This window comes from Stylophora pistillata, chromosome 9 (assembly GCF_964205215.1).
Source record: "Stylophora pistillata chromosome 9, jaStyPist1.2, whole genome shotgun sequence".
Lineage (NCBI taxonomy): Eukaryota > Metazoa > Cnidaria > Anthozoa > Scleractinia > Pocilloporidae > Stylophora > Stylophora pistillata.
Genome location: NC_142527.1, coordinates 5,777,078 through 5,796,537, shown reverse-complemented (window position 1 = coordinate 5,796,537; position 19,460 = coordinate 5,777,078). Strand labels below are relative to the sequence as shown.

At 37.8% G+C, this 19,460-nt stretch overlaps 1 pseudogene across 1 annotated transcript; it reads left to right on the top strand.

Annotated features, from left to right (window-relative positions):
* The first annotated feature begins 877 nt into the window (after positions 1-877).
* Positions 878-19,428, top strand: LOC111336481 (uncharacterized; annotated as a pseudogene). The gene is made up of 8 exons (XR_015991832.1): positions 878-997; positions 2,310-2,354; positions 7,815-8,192; positions 9,944-10,369; positions 10,989-11,405; positions 12,163-12,543; positions 17,199-17,770; positions 18,965-19,428. The product of XR_015991832.1 is annotated as an uncharacterized LOC111336481 (transcript).
* The last annotated feature ends 32 nt before the right edge of the window (positions 19,429-19,460 follow it).

Genomic DNA, 19,460 nt, shown 5'->3' with positions numbered 1-19,460 from the left:
GAATATTCACCTATGGTAATCAAATCTTGCTGGTTTTCCTGTGGCCGTTTTCAATGGGGAGTTTAAGCAAATCACTACGGCTGGCGCTGCTACGGCTACCGGAAGTAAAGTTGTCCAGAAACGAGTCAATGCGCATGTCAGTGGTACCCATCCAGCCGTAGCGGGAAATCCTTCTACGCGAGTGGGAAGGTTTCGGCGGAGTCTGTGGTACGTGAACTTATCTCGCTTCTTTCCTCGCTGTATTCATTCTCCTGAGCAATTCTAACTATTGAAATACACTTAACATCTTTAAAAATAGCTTATCGGGAATATTTATCAAGCTTGCTGTCCCTTACCGAGTGAATCTGCCTTTATTTTTGCAGCCGAGTTTGTCGAAGGATCGAAGCAGTGTGCACATGGAGAACGCAGCGAACGCAAGGAGAAATGCGTTAGTAGAAAGTCTAACTTTTCCTTTAAAACCTCAAAGACTACTTGAAATTCAAATAGCTAAAGTCGAGGAATGACGAGGGTTACGAGGGACCGTGTAGAAACTTTGCTTTGGTGTTTATAAGCTCCAAACTGGCAATTTTACAACACGTAAGCTTAAATGTTTGAATTCACTCATTCACTATGCACAGGATCGCTTACAATTTTTTTTTACAAACGTTGGAATCCCTCGTCCCTTTGAACGAAGTCATTTTGAGTTTTTAGACGTGCAAAAACTACCGCGAAGACGCTTAACTTCTCAGCCGTACTAGGTTTGTAGTTCGCGTTGCTTAAAGTTGAATTTTGGCGGGCTACGGCGACGTACTCTCCCCAGGCCTCGTCAACCACGATAGCCGTAGCAGCGCCAGCCGGAGTGATTTGCTTAAACTCCCTAATTGTCATACCCATGATTCCACCCTCGCCTGAAAACCGAATAAATTTACCTTCAGAAGTCTTCTGTTTATTATCTTAAATTCACTGTACATGCCTGCTGGAATGTTCATTGCACTCGGAGCAAGCTTTAACTTTCTAGGTAAATTTCTTATGTTTAAATTTTATGAGATACAATGAAATATATGAAGTTCATATATTTTGTACTGCGGTATTAGATACATATGATGCACGATCCTCGCAGTAGATAGCGCTATTTAAGCAATAGGGAAAATCAGACCTGAAAAAAAAACTGGCTTGTTAGCTCAATTGGTATAGCGCTGCACAAGTATCGCAGAAGTCAGTGGTTCGAATCCCGTACAGGCCTGAATTTTTACAGGTCTGATTTTCGCTATTGCTTAAATAGCGCTATCTACTGCGAGGATCGTGCATCCTATGTATTTAAATTTTATGTTGTTTTGTGGTTTAGTTGCTAAATTTAGACTTGATGCGATCGACGAAGTTGCATGCAATTCGAAGGATATCAAAAACAATGCTGATACTCTGTCGATTAATTAACTTTTGGGTGAAAATTATAGTATTTGACTCAAAAGGGTAAAGAAGAGCTAACCTTGGTGACTTTAATCGAGCAAATGCATGGGTGTTCCTTTGGTCTACTAAATCTCCTTTCAAACTCAACATTAAGATAAAGGTTATTTAAGTGCACGAAGATTTCATTTTCAAAGCGATTTACAAAATATGGTAAATTACTTCTCCAGTAAATCGTAGTGATACTCCGTCGATTAATTAACTTTTGGGTGAAAATTACAATATTTGACTCAAAAGGGTAAACTTGGTGACTTTGATCGATCGAATGCATGCCGCTGCGAGCGAAAGTAAGACCTCCCTGTGGTCCTTATAAACCCGATAGTGTCTAAAATTACTCTGATACACCCTTCGAGACTTAATTTTGTTTATTTTGCAAACTTTATCGAAAGCTCAGTCTTGTGCCTTCATTTGTGTAATCCTCCATCGTACATCGACGATTAAGATGTAATCTGGTTTGGAACGAAGCACTTTTTAATACTATGTAAATGAAGGGTTGAACGTTTACATTTAAATCCACATTTTATGGCACCAAAATATTGTTGTGTTCTGCTTTGTTGTTATCTTTGTTTTGGGTTCGGTCAGGCAAACAGGACTGCGATGTTTTTGTTTTGTTGTGTTGCCTGCCTTGCCTGCTAAATCTGACATTAGAGATCTCACCAGTTCTTCTCCTTTCTGTCTGCTACATAATTCTGATGTTAATTATGGGAATTAGGTTTTAGATCAACCAGTAATCCCTTAATGAATAGAAATTTTTCTTTATTTTCATTACTAGTCTGCTTGATATTGTATTGATATTGTAAGGAGAAATTCTGTCTTGGTCACCAATGGGATTGAAAGGTTAACTTTCGCCTTACTTTTGATTACAGTTGTTGTATTAGCCTCCTGGGTTTTAGAACCTGTCTATGGACAAAGTAAGTTGACAAAATTGTTTTGCTATAACTGTATTCATTACTATTTAATACTAACAGTAACACCAGAAAAGTTGTAGGGTAGTTACTACCTCCTACAGTAGCAAATACAAAAAACACTTTATTAATTGACATATTTTGATGATGTCATGACCCTTTGTATTTAACAATTATTTGCCAAAGGCGAGGTGAATATTGTTGAATAATCCCTGAGACGAAGTCGAGGGGATTATTCGACAATATTCACCGAACCTGAGGCAAATAATTGTTTTAGTATAATTTCATAACAAGGTCATCTCTAGCCTCACTCCCGTTCAAAGGCTTGGCAACCAAGCACACAACTGTAAAATGGACTATTGTGTTCGAGTTTCGTCAGTTTTCAGCGCATTCTTCATCGACGAAAAAGTTTGAAATAATAGAATTTACGTGGCTTAAACAGAAATCTACTGGAGCTGATTTTTATTGTATCTTCTGATGTGTAGAGCAGACCTTTCCCTTACAGCTTCGCTGCTTTTCATTGTCCTGAATTTCCGATTTCATCGAACGATTACAGTAGCTTAGTGACCTGGCGAGCGCTGGCAAGTTTTCCAAGATGGCGGTGTTACATACATACGTACATACATACATACATACATACTTTATTTGTCATGTAGGTCAGTACAAGAAGGCAGCTAAAAAGCTGATGTGGACCTACAAATTTAAATATATCTACAACAATTTAAATATTAATGTTAACAAACTTAATTATTTACAATGAGTAAGAAAAAAAACTATAATACCAGTAAGGTAATCAACAGTCATTTGACTGTAGCGTTAAAATAAATAAATTAATAAATAAAGGAAAATAATAATAAAAATAGCATTGATATATGTAATTCACAATGTCTTTGTTTATTCCCTGTAAACCATCAAATGTTATTTTATCTAAAATGTCAGATTTGGCTTTAAGAGCAGATTTAAAAGAAACAACGTTCGGTTTGCTCTTTAAGTACATGGGTAAGTTATTCCATAAAAGAGACGCTCGATGAGAGAAGGAGGATCGAAGAAAATTACTTCTAGGTCGTTGCACGTATAGTTTCAGACCGTCCCTGAGATTTCTTAACGGAGATTTTTTAGTAAATAGAGAGATTATACCAGCCGGAGCTCTATTGTAAAATGCCTGATAAGTTATAGTTGCAATTCTCTTTTTGTAGATGTATGATAAGGATTTCCATTTTGTCTTTGTCAGGACTTCAGTGTTGAGAGTAGATTCCTTTATGTTAAAAATAAATCTCGCTGCTCTAATGTGAATGTCCTCCAGGGTCTGAAACGACTTTGAGGATCCCCATAATGCAATTGAATATGTAATACTTGGAATAATACCTTTAAAATAAATTGACTCTAAGATGTGATTGTCGAGGCCTTTTAAATGCTTGAGTTTCTTCAGTCTTACTGAGAAACGTTTGCTCAAAGTTTTTACATGATGCGACCAAGAGAGATTATTGTCGATATGAATCCCTAGACATGTAGCTTTAGAAACAAAAGACAACTCATTAGGCCCTAAACAAATCAATAAAGACTACGCCAATAATATTGCTTTCATCCAGGGCTAAACGCCATTGTTCTGTTAATGAGAGTAAAAGAAGTTCAGGTGAGCCTCCTTTTCTGAAGCCCCATTGATTTATTGAAATTAGATTGTTGCCATATAAGAAGTTGTCAAGTTGTTGGCTGACTACATTCTCTAACAGCTTGCCCGGAATTCTGAGAAGGGAAATCAGCCTGTAGTTTCCGCAGTCAAGAGTGCTCCCTTTCTTGTGAAGACATTTCACTTGTGCCTGTTTCCACTGGCTCGTTTTCATCAGGCGATCCTCCAAAGCTCTTCGGTGTTCCTTCGGTCTACTAAATCTCCTCTCAAACTCAACATTAAGATAAAGGTTATTTAAGTGCACGAAGATTTCATTTTCAAAGCGATTTACAAAATATGGTAAATTACTTCAGTAAATCGAAGTGCTTGTATCTGTTTAAATCGTGAATCGTGGTGATGTAAACAAGTGCTACTAAACTTGTTTCCTCATTGGGGTTTTTTTGTCACCGGCATGAAGAAATATATCCGCACAAAACAACCTTTCCTAGAGATGAGAGTTAAATTTTATTTTCTGCGTCCTAACCGCTTTCTTGATGCTACAATAGAAAAACATTCACACTCACTATGAATAATAATTTTTTAGCGCAATCTATAGCTAATTACATATGAATAAAAGAGTGGTGCATACTGGGAATAACGATCTAAACAAATATGACCAATTGCAACATGCAATGGCATATTGCAACACACGGTTATATTTTGCTCTGCAGTTTTTTTTAATTCACTGTGTTTTCAATACATTCTCAGAAATAAGAGATAAACCATTTGGGAAATTTCTATCGGTCTGAATTTTTCTTTAACTAGGAAATTCCCATTTTTGACCTTGAAAATGGGGGGTCGAGTTATACACGGATAAATATGGTGTTTTGATTACTTCCTATTAACATGTTGAACATGTTGTAATGTAAGATAATGGCAGACTGTCTAAAATTTTAAAAATACAAGTGCCATTTGTCTTGTTGAATTGAATTACATTGTAAATTGGCAAAATGCTGGGATATGTTGAAAACGAAGACCCAAAAACAAAGACCTAAGACTTAAGACCCAGTGGTCTAAAACGAAGACCCCCTGGTCTAAAAAAAGACCCTGTGGTCTAAAACGAAGACCCTGTAGTCTAAAACAAAGACCCTGTCGTCTAAAGTGAAGACCCTGTGGTCTAAAACGAAGACCCTGTGGTCTAAAACGAAGACCCTGTGGTCTAAGATGAAGACCCTGTGGTCTAAAACGAAGACCCACTGGTCTAAAACAAAGACCCATTGGTCTAAAACGAAGACCCATTGTTCTGAAAACCTTTTTTTCAAGGAAAGACTATACACTAAACTTAAATGCTCTCATTTTTGTAGCGCATAAATTAAAATGTTATCTGAGCGCGCGACCAACTTGACAGTTACGTTATCTCAGTGGGTACAACTGTCAAATTGTGTAATACAATTAAATTCTAAGAATAGAGAAATATATATGTGCACGATCCTCGCAGTAAAGCACTATTTAAGCAATAGTGAGAATAAGACCTGAAAAAATTTAGGCCCGAGCAGGCCATCAAATTTTACAAGCCTGAATTTTTTCAGGTCTGATTCTCACTATTGCTTAAATAGTGCTTTACTGCTGTTACATGCACGAATGACCGACAAATGTCCGCTAACAAAGCATAATATTATATGAAAATAGGCTCCTGAGTACGATATATGGCACGCAACAAAAATGTAACAACAAGCAGTTACCCATTTCAACTATTATTTAATTAGTTTTACACTGTTTAATCTACTTAGGTTAAAGATTAAGTTAAGCAGTTCAGAAAGCAGGCTTACAATCCTTCATGCCGTGTAAGTGTTCGTCGTCTTGATCAACTTCCAATTCCAACATCCGCCGACTGAAGACCACAGCGCTTGGCTTTCTTGATTTATCGCATTCTTTCCTTGTACACAAACTCTTCTGGAGGACTCCATAGTAAACTCTGTATTCTCTATCTTCTTCCTCTCTCGACTATCGTCTTTTTCATCTCTTTCTTCTCTCCGGATATCGCAAGGTCAAAAGGTCATAGCCTCGTCATATCATAGCTTCCAAAAGTTCAGTCAGCAAGCCATGAGGGTAAGCCCTCGGGCAAAAATTTTTTGTACTTCTCACAAGCCAGCTTTTATACATTTACTTTAGTTATCTAGAATGTTCTATTACTATTTATAGCGTATTACAAGTTGTACTATTTTTGGAAACTGCTGAGTCACATGAAAGAAGTTTCTGGAATATTACAGATTATAGATAGTTCTAGAAAAGTCTGGGATTGCGTGACAGATTCAGTAAAAATAATTCGATCCTCGTAACACTGCGAGGATTGTGCACATATACATTTCGTAACCGCAGTTCAGAGATATGTCTTTCATATAAATTCTTTGTGTTTAATATAGAAATATACGTTTTAGTGATGATTTTGGTATATTTTGTCGTCACTAATATTCTATTTTTCAAATGCATATTGAGCAAATTACAATGAGGTGACTTCATTACTTTGCTACACTGTCTTTATCGTATAAAGGCACAAAGGTCAACTGTGCGTGACTCGCTAATTTATTCACCACAGGCTACAAGGATGATCTCCCACCATAAATTAAAGGTTTTTAGAACAATGGGTCTTTGTTTTAGACCAGTTGGTCTTTGTTTTAGACCACAGGGTCTTTGTTTTAGACCACAGGGTCTTCGTTTTAGACTACAGGGTCTTCGTTTTAGACCACAGGGTCTACGTTTTAGACCAGGGGGTCTTCATTTTAGACCAGGGAGTCTTCGTTTTAGACCAGTGGGTCTTAGGTCTTAGGTCTTAGGTCTTCGTTTTTGGGTCTTCGTTTTCAACACATCCCAAAATGCTGCCACATGCATCACAAAATGATTTAATAGTCATTGGAGACAACAACCAATGCAATCAACAAACTGTTAATAACTATGGGATCAGGTATTTTTAAGCACTGTGATTTTTTTGCTTCTAGTTCCATTTTATTTCTAGTTTATATTTAATGCCTCAAGAAATTAAAGATTTGCAACCAAAGTTAAACAAGATTGAGAAAGTCATTTGAGAAGTTATTCATAGTCACATGAATTCACGACTGAGTTAGATCATTTTGGACATTAAGTAACAGTTCTTTTATTCCACATTACATCTTCAACAGGTGGACAGTTCTTAACTAAAAACAGGCTTTCATAATTTTTTAATGTAATCTCTTTTCTTGTACATGGTCAATTTGGTTACTGTTTCCCTGAAGTTTATATGTCTGTTTTGTTTGTACATGGTCAGTTTCTTGTACATGGTCAGTTTGGTTACTGTTTCCCTGAAGTTTATATGTCTGTTTTGTTTGTTTAAATATAAGCTGTGGTGTCATGTACTTACCTTTTGAACATTGTTTTGCTGGCAAGGATAAGATTGCACCCTAAAGCTATCTAGCAAAAAGTCTGTTGGGTACAAAAAATTCAAAATTTGAGAGTATTATGTAATCTCAAAACCTGAGGCAGGCATAATTGGATTTTAATTCAGGTCCTTGAGTTTGCAAAAAGCAACAGGGCTCTATTTGTTCCTTTTGCTGTTTGGTAATTTACAGCATAGAAGCTGTGGTGTGTGTTGGGTGGCTAAGAAGAAAAGCTCTCCTTTTCTCGAATTTGTGTGCACATACCTTCCTGATCCAGGGTCAGTTGTAGTTCCTGGCAAGGAAACTCCCTGGTATTAATTCTACTTGTAAATATTTGGTTTCCTCCAATTCTTGTAATTTAATAATTTTTTAATGGTTAAATGGCATTTTGCCCTTTTTTTGTTTTGTGTTTTAAATTGCTTTTCATAAATGGATTTCTTTAAATTTAAGGTTGTTCAGGTTCTCCACAACAAATTGTTGTCTACAGAGGGCACAATACAACTATCACAAGTCCAGGTTACCCATCAAATTACGGCAATAACCTTGTCTGTACCTGGCCTTTTCAAACTGGCAGCTCTCTCAGTGATGTAGTGAAGGTGACATTTAACGAATTTCAGGTTGGAGGGAATTCCTTTCGAACATGTCATGATGGCCATTTGGACTTTCATGATGGTGACAGCACTACGTCCAATCTCCTTGGGTCCTACTGTGGAACACTGCATCCTGAGGTTATTTATTCTGCTGGTCCTTCCTTGTATGTAAAGTTCATATCTGGCTATTTTTACAATGACAAGGGTTTCAGTTTCAATGTTGCAGCTGTTGCAAAAGGTAATTTATTCATTACGATTAGTTATTTTTACAGTTTACTCTATTCTGTCAATATTGTCCATATAATGACATATACAGTACACAGTCCTTTCAGCAGTGTACAAGTACAACATGAAGGAATCATGGGAATTAAAAAAGGAATAAAAAAATGCACAATAAAATGGCTCAGAATAATTTAGAAAATATTAGTCGTAAAACAATACAAAAAGGAAATATGACACATTCTTCTCTTTGAAGTAAATCATATGATTAGTCAGGGTGCAAAGCTTAACCCAAGTGATCACCATGTAATTCTCCTTGTAATTCCAATAAGTTATGAGAACACAGAACAGAGAAGCTTATCAGCTGGAAGGGAAAGGGGGGGGGTATTTTGAAATGGGACCAAATTCTTCTTTCTTATTTACAAGGAAAAGTGAGGCAGTAGGAATCCAATCTTGGGAGTTAAATGGTTAAGGTACATCATAAAGCTTCCAGGGGTGGATCTAGGGGGAGGGTGCAGGGGGTGTGCACCCCCCCTGAGATGACCTGTGGCTTTCTAATACAAGTGGTATTCTACTGTATCGTTTCATATGTATTCTCAGCAGTTCATATTATGTTATTGCCTAGGCAAAAGCCTTCTTCGTATTCGCCATTACAATTTGTTTACGTCCGGTCACCAGTCAGTTACGCCATTCTTTAGTGGTGCACCCCCTCCTCGAAAAAATCCTGGCTTCTCTAGTTAAACCAACAAGCAAGGATGAGAACTTTCATTAAGAGCCGGTAGGCAGCCAAAACTGTTGGCTAGTCTACTTCCCTCTGATTTTACCGGAAGTGCTGAAGAAAAATCCTACGATTTAAATTTATAAATTATGATGATCTTACAATCATAGTTTACTAGTGACATGTTAAGAAGTTTGATTCGATTCCTCATTCAGAATTTGTGCAAATTTCAGTGAACGTATGGAATGCCAAGCACATTGACATTAGAACTTGTGTGATTGAAGTTTTTTCCATGTTGCAAATGAAACCCCCCTCCCAATCCTCCTCCCTTCCTTTCCTCCACACAGTCGGACATGTTTTCCCCAACTGAAAAAAAAATTCCAACCGGACTGATCAACCTAGGAATGGTGGGGAATCGATTGACTTACAACAACTTGTAGTCAAAATACCAGCATATCACTTAACTGATTGTAATTGCAAACGTGTAAGTCATAGAAAGAATTTTGCAGGTCTATCGAGCCAGACGAAACATATTTTGTCTTAAGACCCTAAGAATGACTGGGTTTTAATTTCTCATTACAGCAATAATGCCGAATCATCCATTAAGATCACGAGAATATAGGGAAAGATCGCCAACCTAAAAAGTTTTGATTACGAAACAATCATTTTCCCTATCAGTACCAAAGCCACCAAAGAAAATGCATAGGGAAGAGATTGGTGAATATGGACACTGATGTTAAGGTTTGAAGAGAATATTCAAAGATCAGAAAGGCATGGTGAAAACTTTGTGTAATTGATGCTTCGAACTCGTTGTGGTGGGGGCGAACTTATAGAGGGCGAACTTGTACTGACTGGGGGAAAAAACCTTCATAAACCTAACAACAACTGATCGTAACTGAAGCAAGAGTCTGCGGCTCGGATTTGAAGTCACTATTGAAATATTTCTTTGCCCTTCTATAAAGTGACGAACACATTTAACATACAATGATGTTTGATAAAAATTTCACCTTAATTATTAAGTGGTTGAAAATGTTAAATTTACCCCCACACAGATGAAGCCGCTGGAATATGTCGTAAAACATCTGGAGTCTCAAATGATAACGTCATGCGGCTCAGTGGCGCTTCCGGTACAATATTCAGTCCTGATTACCCATATCCATACCCAAGTGATTCCAAGTGCATCTGGGTGATCTCCGTTCCAGCTGGCAAAAGAGTGAAGGTGACATTTCAAGACTTTGACCTTGGAAGAGGCTTCACCCAGTGTAAATCCTATTCAAGCGATACAGGTGTAGTGGAGATCCGTGACGGGAAGTACTCTTGGAATAACGAGCTTGTTCGATATTGTGACTATAACTACAGTATGAGGTATATACGGGATATTTATTCGACAGGGAATCACATGAGGATTACTTTTACATCCAAATCTTCGCTCACTCGTCAAAGAGGTTTTAAAGCACGTTATGAAGTTTCAGAACTATGTAAGTATTTTTAGTTTACATGCTACAGCATAATTCTTTTATTTGAAGAATAGTAGGCGTCATGTTTTCCTCTAATTAACAACTAGATTGTGAGTCGCGTGATAGTTAACGGTGGAGAAGCCCTCGGTTTTGGTTTTTTTCGGTGACCAAGCAAGGAAAATTCAGGAAATCCTGCAATGTGATTGGATCTAGCAGCGGACAGAATTGTTCCCTGCGGCCCGTGAGCCCCGGTGGAATCCTTGCGTTGATTTCTTTTCGTACGCAAATATACATGTAGGGGAATATTTTTTGTTTTCCTATTTTTTACTATAATTACAGCTTTGATTGTAAAAATGCCTTACACCTCTATAGCGATGCAATTTGCAGGTGCGTCACTATGACTACGAGTCTACGAGGGATTAGTACGAGTCAGCTCAGTTGATAGAGCTCTCCACCGATATCGCAGAAGTCATGGGTTCAACTCCCGTACAAGCCTGAATTTTTTTAGGATTTATTTTCAGTACTGCTTAAGCAGTGTTCGTTACTGCGAAGATCACTATCATCTTTTATTCATCAATCCGCAGTTCACATAAATGATATTCCTACATTCACAGTCATTTGTTCGCTTATTATTCCATAGCCTCTGCTGCTTATTCAAAGGAGAAGTGTTACTATGGGAACGTCAACAATGAAAAACTGAGTTTGAAAGGAACTTATGGAACTCTAGAAAGTCCAAAGGAAGATTCTTCATATCCACCGAATATGAGATGTGACTGGGTAATCACTGTGCCAGAGGGAAAGATTGTAAAGCTCAGCTTTGATGAATTTGAATTACAACCCGACTACGGATGTAGTAAAGATTATGTAGAGGTTCGAGACGGGAAAGAAAGCTACAGTGAAAATAAAGGGACATTCTGTGGTCTAACAACACCAGCAGACATTCTCTCAAGCGGACGGTACATGAGAGTGAGTTTCAGATCCGACTCAGATTCTTCGTATGGATGGTTTCAAGGCCACGATGGTTTCAAGGCCACGTTCACAGCAGAGGAGAAGGAAAGTAAGTTGCTTAAATTAATTCATGAGTATTATATGAGTAAGACACCTCTTACCTAGTATATGAAAGGTAGTTTTAGCGAACAGGGTACAAGTGGTGAGTAAACATCTCAGTTTTTTTTATTATTATTATTATTACGGTAAGATGAAACAATAACGTTGCAAAAAAGCTTCCGCCTTTTTCATATAGTTAGTGCTGGTTTGTGTAAAGGGCATTAGTAAGACTTCATGCTAAGATTAAAATTCGGGCACAGGTTTTTCAAAGGATGGATAAAGCCATTTATTAGATAAATCTCTATTTGGTGGATAGTGTAGAACGTTTGGTTAACTCGTATCCGTTGGATAGCGAGTGGGGCCTGGTCGCCAATAGTCAATTTTCAGACACATTAACTCAGTAGTAGTAGGTAGGATTTAAAGTTAGACTTGGGTTTAGTTTTTCATGTTTAACAGCGGTTTGAAGGTGACGTCGCCCCCTTCCCGAGTCGCCCTTAGTTCTGTCGCTTCCAAGTGAAGTTCCGTCACCCCGAAGTATGGTTCCGTCACCCCCAACTTGAAATTGAGTTGCCCCCCAACTTGAAATTGAGTTGCCCCCCAACTTTCAAAGCGGCTTTGAATTGCTCGTCGGAAAAAAATTCAACAAATTAGCTAATGAAACAGTTGACAAAATCAGTTGAGGGAAAAAACAAAAGAAGGCATGATAAGAACGCGGTAAGGAAGGTAGGCTCTAGCTTTCTTGATTATTTATCTTCTTCATTTTTCAGAGTCTTCTTCTCCGCTTATTATGGCCGTCATTGTCGGTGTGATTGTCTTCGTCCTCTGCATTTGTGTTCTGGTATGTATTGCAAAATGCGGGAAAACGAGACGGAATCGATCAGCGGCTGCCAGGATTCCAATGGCGACACAAACTGCTACTGCAGTGTCTCAGACCACACAGGCAGGTGTGATCCACCATCCAACCCCGCCTCAGCAATCGGCGAGCCAGCCTCCTTTCCAAACGGCATCAAATCTTTACCCACCCCCTCCTGTGGGTTTTGCTCCTGCGCCGTCTAACGCATACCCACCACCCCCGGAGTACCCGTATCCATTGCAGCCACCACCACCCTACCCTGGACGGGAACAAGTTCCCCAGTATCCACCTCCAGGTGAGTCGTATCCCTGGCAACAGAGTGCACAAGTCCAACCCTCCGCGCCTCCCAAGGAACCATAAATTTTGTGTAACTCTCTTTTTGGAGCGGAAAATTATTTGTTCTGAGAAGATTAAGGTGGAAGTTCTAAAATAAGCGCCGTTAGTAGAATAACTGTACAGCTTTAAAGTCGTCGAGGTAGTTACATGTTTTAAAAGAGTTTGTAACCCTCACGCACGGTTGTTGATAGAGGCATTTATTCTTACGGTCTTGTGCCGTTGATTCTTCTTTATTCCTTGCCTTGATCTCTTATTACAATTTAATGCTATGGAGCTAGCTAAGCTCTCGACTCTACTCAATTCTATTCAACTCAGAGTGAAAATGTTGTTCACCAGCTTATAAAGGTGACAGTAAAAGGTGACACTACTAGCTTATCAACTTTCATGCATCATCAACGTTTGTTACGTTTCTCAACCAGCGCATCACGTTAAGCTACGTGAAACAGTTGCTGCATACTAAGTATGTACCTTCGAGATATTTACGCAGTTATAAAATCAATTTCTAACTTAAATTTCTTAAATTTCCAGTCTAGCTCCGGCAAGACAAAAACAAGATTGGCAAAAATCATAGAGAAACCATTGCGTAGATAGAAGTGCACTCAAAAAGATAACTAAAACGAAAACAGCCCTTGAAGTTTGTTACATAACAACAGAATAAATAGAGGATTCGAGGAAGTAGGGGTGTACACAAGTACCGCTCCCAGAAAAGCTACGTGCTCTTAGCACAAGTCATCTAATTAAAAATTCAGTTCGGATAACGGAAAGTAAAAGTTTTTTACCTTTAAGCTCACCGTAAAAAAATAGGTGTTGAAGGTGTCAAATTGAAATTTAAGAAATATATTCTTGATCGTGAATTTGACATAGAATTTGATCTAAAAACGATCCTGATAATAGTCGAAAGTATAAGAGGTATAAAAATTTCCAGGAATTCTTCAACGAGATAAATTTTTTTTTACCAGGGCGATTTACTATCTTCTTTATTAAACAGATCAACATAATTGAAATATAGCTTACTTCGAGATAACCGAAATATTCTACCACAAGTTCTAATCATTGTAGAAATTGAACATCTGCTCGCGTGTCAAATTCACAACAACAGAAATTCTACCTGTAAGATAAGACAGCCAAAAGGAATAGAAAATAATCAACTTGCTTATTATAACTTTTGTATGGATTGGCTTACAGTAATATATTATTTCCATTCATGTTCTTCACACTTAAATAAGTTTCAAAAAACACACTAAATGAAGATTCTTGCTAGACGCCAATTTTGTCTTTTTAACACTTAGTATCTGTGCCAGCGTCATCAGACTGGATTGTCTTTCTAGGAGAGCCAAGCTTGAAAACACAAAAAAATGTGCCATTTAACAAAACCTACAGAGGGAGTTTCGAAGTAGATTTTCGACATCTTTAAAAGTAGTATTTGAACAAGGTTGAATACCTCAGAAAATGAAATTTAAAACACTTTTTAGGACATTGCTCTAAGTTCCACCAGTAATGAAGCTGGTACTTAGCTAGAGGTATTTGCTCCCAGGGCAGCTTTATGTCAGGTATGTTTGCTATCACTGCCGACAGCAATATCTCTGTGATGATTTTTAGCCTGTTAAAGAGGAGACATCATCAATTGGGATCCAGTTGTTCAAAGGACAAATAATGCTACCCAACGGTAGCGTTAATGTTGACAAAGCGCACAATGCTACCCAACGGTAGCATTAATGTTGACAAAGCGTTATCAACCGAAAGTGACAGCCAGAGGATAGTTTTGTCCACCCTTCGAACAACCGGTAAATATTAACCCTTTTTTTTTCATTTAATTATTTTCTTTTTTCATTTCATAAGACTGTTGAAAAACGATTGTGAACCAACGATCCTCCTTTTTTTGCGTTTTCTGTCTACTTTTTTTAAAGACAAATTTGACTTCACTAGGTGTTTTAAGTAATACAGTAATTTTGCGATAATCTTAGTATTTTTCCTTAATGAGGAAATAGATTAGGCGCATAAAGCACTAAATATATAGTTGTAAATAGAGTCCATTGATACTGGTGATTAGTTTTTTTAGAGCTTTCGATTCTTTCTTTATTCACGATTGATATAATCGCTTAACATCGTTGTAAACGTACGAGCGTCATTACTAGAGTAAAGTCTTCATTAAGTTAACTATGGCTGTGTCCGTAATTGGTCTGAAATACTTTACAATATCTCATTTAATTTTAAAAATTTTATCGAAGACTGGATCGCACCTTCTTTTGTATAACCGTCCAGATAACTTTAGCTAAAATAAGGAATTCAACCAAATTTTACGGTTCAAATGTGTCAGTAATCACCTTCGTACCCTGATGCAAAATTTTTTCGTGAGCAAAGCTTGTCAAGGAGACCGATGCCATGATTTCAATTCGGTATGACCTGTTCTAAAACTGGTAGAGGACAAAACCCTACGTGTCATACCTTTCAAGTTTGTTCCTGAAAAGCGCTCTCTATATCGAATGTCCACGTTTGTCTTGATTAGTATCTTTCGCTTTTTTAAGCCATTTGCGCTTACATTTGTATCAAATTTAGTGTTGCAGTGAATTTCTTAGTGTTAGATGTTAAACAGCCTAAAATTTAACCGTTTGATGTTATAGATGGAAAAATTTTAATGTTTAGTGTTTTCGAGGCACCCCCATCCAGACCCTCTTCTAAAACTGGTAGAGGAAAAAATCCTACGTGTCATACCTTTCAGGTCTGTTCCTGAAAAGCGCATTACGGATAATACTCACGCTTTGCAAACTTGGCTTCGCCTTCCGTGCGAGAGATCAAGGGATTGGTACCAAGTAATTTGGATATACCAACCAAGTTGAAATGGTAAATTGGCCACCGTAACGATTACAAAAGCTGACGTTTCGAGCGTTAGCCCTTCGTCGGAGCGAATAGAGGAATTGTGGGTTGTGTGTGCTTTTAAGGGCAGAAAATGGAGCTACGTGATTGGTGGGAACATGGCAACGAGAAAAACATGAATAAATTAGTGGAATGAAAAGCGTTCGTTGATCCCTGTGGGATTTAGACTGCCGGTTTGAAAGATGAGCTTTTGTTCAAGATTTTTACGATTGATACCAAGTGTTCTTAAGGTTCTTAATTTATCTCTATTACGCCATTATGTTAAGTTAATCCTCGTTTTGTCAAATGAAAATTAGAAACAAGGAACTGAAAAATTGAATTTTGCATAGAATTCAAATATTTAGTTGTCCGGGTCGTAAAGCACTCAGTGTAACAACGAGAGAAACCAGTCTTAAACGAAATCCACGAGTTTACTTGTAGTTCAACATAACGAGCCTCGACCATGGATTATAAGCTGGCAAGCCGTGACAACCTGTACGATGCAAAGCTAGAGTTAACTTACGAAACAAAATTCTGATCACAAAGGAGCTGAAAACCAAAGGGGAAAAACAATCTTAGCAAATGATTGAGACCACGGTCAGTATTAAAGCGGCGAGAAATCATAGAGCACATCATGTTTCGTGAAAGTTTCTTTCACGAGCGCTTCATGTCCTTCACTACATGCGAAGAAAAAACACGCTAGGCATCATGGTATATATTTTGTAATTACAAAAACCGGAAAGGAGGGGGCAACTGTTGAGGAATGGCTTCAACATCACTAATGAACTTGTTTTTTCAAAGTGCTAAATTTAAATTTTTGAATTTTGAAATTTTTTACTGTAATATTACCGTAATTCTTAACGCCAAAGGTAACAAACAGCTTTAAATCATGTCTAATATTTGGTGTCAAGGAATATGTCTTGTCTTCCCTTCCTTTCTTTTATTCGTCTTCTTCAAATGAAAGTATGGTTGTTTTTTTTTTTTTAATTTTACTCGGAATAGACTTGTACAGTAATTAGCATTTAAGAGGCCAGTTACCGCAGCTCGGCGCTCATGGTTTTTTTTTCCTGATTTCAAAGTAAATGAGGTGGGCGTTTTTATAATTCTAGGTAAAGTTCTTAGATTCTGTTTTTTTAAGTTCAAAATCAAAAAAGGTTTATCTACGAGGCCTTTACATTCTGAATGAAGGACAACTTCTCGCCCTCTAATATCATATTTCTTCGAGCGCCTAAAATACGCAATATGTGTGCAAACTTTATGCACATACTTTTGGTGTAAGCCCATTCTATATCCATAGGTAGATTTTGCTGGTTACAGATCTTTGCTGCAATTAAAAAGATGCGTTATTTCTCAGTAGGCAGTACAATTGTTTTAATAATTCTAAGCCATTAAAGCCCCATCCAGGCAGGATCCTGGCGAAGAAACAAAATATTTACAAGCTCTCTGAGCTGCACTAGTCAGTGGCTTAACCAAATAATTAACAGGAAAGATGTGAATGAGTCCCGACAAATAGCATTGGTAAATGACCAAAAACCATTTTCCAAATTAAAAACCGTCTTGGACGATAATTCACCCCGAGCATTGTGGGCTGCAACATTTCCAATATATCACGAGAAAATGATGGGACACCATCTATTCATAGAAATAAAAGATTATTTTGTCATCAACAACGTACAAAGGCAACTTAAGACTAGGAGATGTAGAATCTGGTGATTTACAGGCTTTTGTTAAAAAAACTCCTCATCATGATGCAATTTCCAGAAAGATACTGTAGCAGTGGGGCAAATAAAATCGCCGATTTCCGTCGTGAGTGGCTACGTCAGCATCGTGCGCGCTTGAACTGGCGAGCCATAATCAATCCGTGTTATGACAAAATGGCCTGGGGAAAAGTAAAGCATGGCTGGGAAAAAGCTAACAGAACCAACATCTCTACAAGTGAGATCATATGTCAGGAAATCAGGCCAGCAGGAGAGGATAGTAAGATTTTCATCCAATCAAAGCGAAAGTAATTGGCGGAGACACCCGGAGGGTCCACGTAAGTGGCCCATCGAGCATTGCGGCGACTGTTTTTGATCACAATAATGGAACTTACGAAGCTCTGTTTCTTATCATGGAGCCTGGTATCGATCAGCTGTTGATTCACCTGGATTATAGTCTGTACGATGGATTCAAGGACTCTCCATGTGACTGGTTCATTTTGGGGAATTTTCATGGGAGATTTCAGCGGGAGTGTCTTCTTGGCCCTCTGGTTGATTACTTGGCACAGCCCCTTCACAGCGGAAGACATCTCGAGATAAACGTAAAAACAGCAGATATGAACCTGTCATTAGCTGGTAAGTAACCTGAGAGCCATTACGGCCAACGCTTTGTAAAAAGGAATTGTGTCGCTCCGAGCGCGTAGTGTAATCACAGCAGCCAGCCAGATGAATGGAAACTTCAAGAGGGGAATGTAAAAACACAAAAACAGCTTCAAGTGCTGGAAAATGCTATCAGACAATTCACGATTGGTTTGAGTGTTAGATAATTGGTTGAGAAAGAGACAATCAATCCCATGGTATGGTAAGGCAAAACCAAGATAATCTGGGATAACTCTCCAAACTCACATAAAAACTGCAACTTGAAATGCAGCGAGCGTATGGTCATAGCCAATACCAGCTGAAGAAACTGCTAATAAATAAGTAATACCCTTATCGCTGAATTGAGTTCCCTCGGGTAGGTTTATTAATTCGTGATTTCATACGATTCGAGGCGATTGTCTATGTTTTATATCAAGGCCGGTACTTGCTTATTGAAAGGAAACTTCGTTTTTAACCTTATGTACGGCAAATTTAGATTTGATGGTGACTTCTTTGTTCGTAATTTGGATGCCAGAGTAGAGAGGAGTGCCAGGATTGTTTTTTTTTTTCCTGACAAACTGTGGTGCCATTTCTCTCTTCTTTCCCCCTGATTTTTCTTTTTATTCGCCCAGAGACTCCTCTCTAATTCGATCTCTGTTTTTTTATCCACGACAAAAGATTTTCCACCAATAGAGAACTTTGTCAAATGCACGATGTAAAGAAAATATGCAATAACATGAAATTGCCGCGAATATTCCCCCAGGGGTTCGCCCATGTACAGGATTATAACACCCTCCTGATTCATTAACTTTTATCTGAAAATACGTTTTCCTAAAAAAGTCGAACGCTTTTTGAGATTTCAAAATTTTTCTTTTTGTAAACGTTAGGTAAAATTTCCAACTTCAATCTGGTACAATAAAAGAAAAAACGATTTTTTTTCGGCCTCTGAAGGTGGAAAGTAATCTTAATTACAATAACAATTGTAACATTAGTTATGATGATATGGGATGGATTTGGTCCCATGCCCCTGGTATAAAATGTATTGATACAATAGACTGTTAGAAAATCGTATGTGGTTACTCCTGCATGAGAGACCTCAAAGTGTTTACGTGTAAGGGTTTCTCTCTCAACAAGCTCGTGTATAACTCTAATTTCGATAAACTGTTTCTTGAATTATTTTTTCCCCTACAGACAAATTAAACTTCATTCTCTTAATTCTTGGATTTGGTCGGTGGAAGAATGACGAATGATGGCCATACCTTGAAGGTTAGAACTTATCTGTCATCGGTTGAATCAAATTAGATGAATTGGGAAAGAACTACTTGTTAAATAGAACCTAGAAATAACACTAAAATTTAAAAATGATGATAATAATATTGTAAGAAATGGACAACTTTTTTGAGAGACATGTTTCGGCATGCTTATGCCATCTTCAATCAATGAGTAACAGAACGTGAGTAATTATATAACAGACAAGTAGATGAGTAAAATATTTACAGTATGATGTAATACAAAAGCGGGTACTAATTACAACGTGACACCAAACATCAAAGGTGTGAACTAGAACGCTAGAAAAGTGTTATAATGCTGTAATTGTTTGTTAAGTTCAGGTTCGATTTTATTTTTATTAAAAGCTTCTTTGAGTTTTAAATGAATTGAGTTGTTAGCAGAATCCAGAATACTAAAG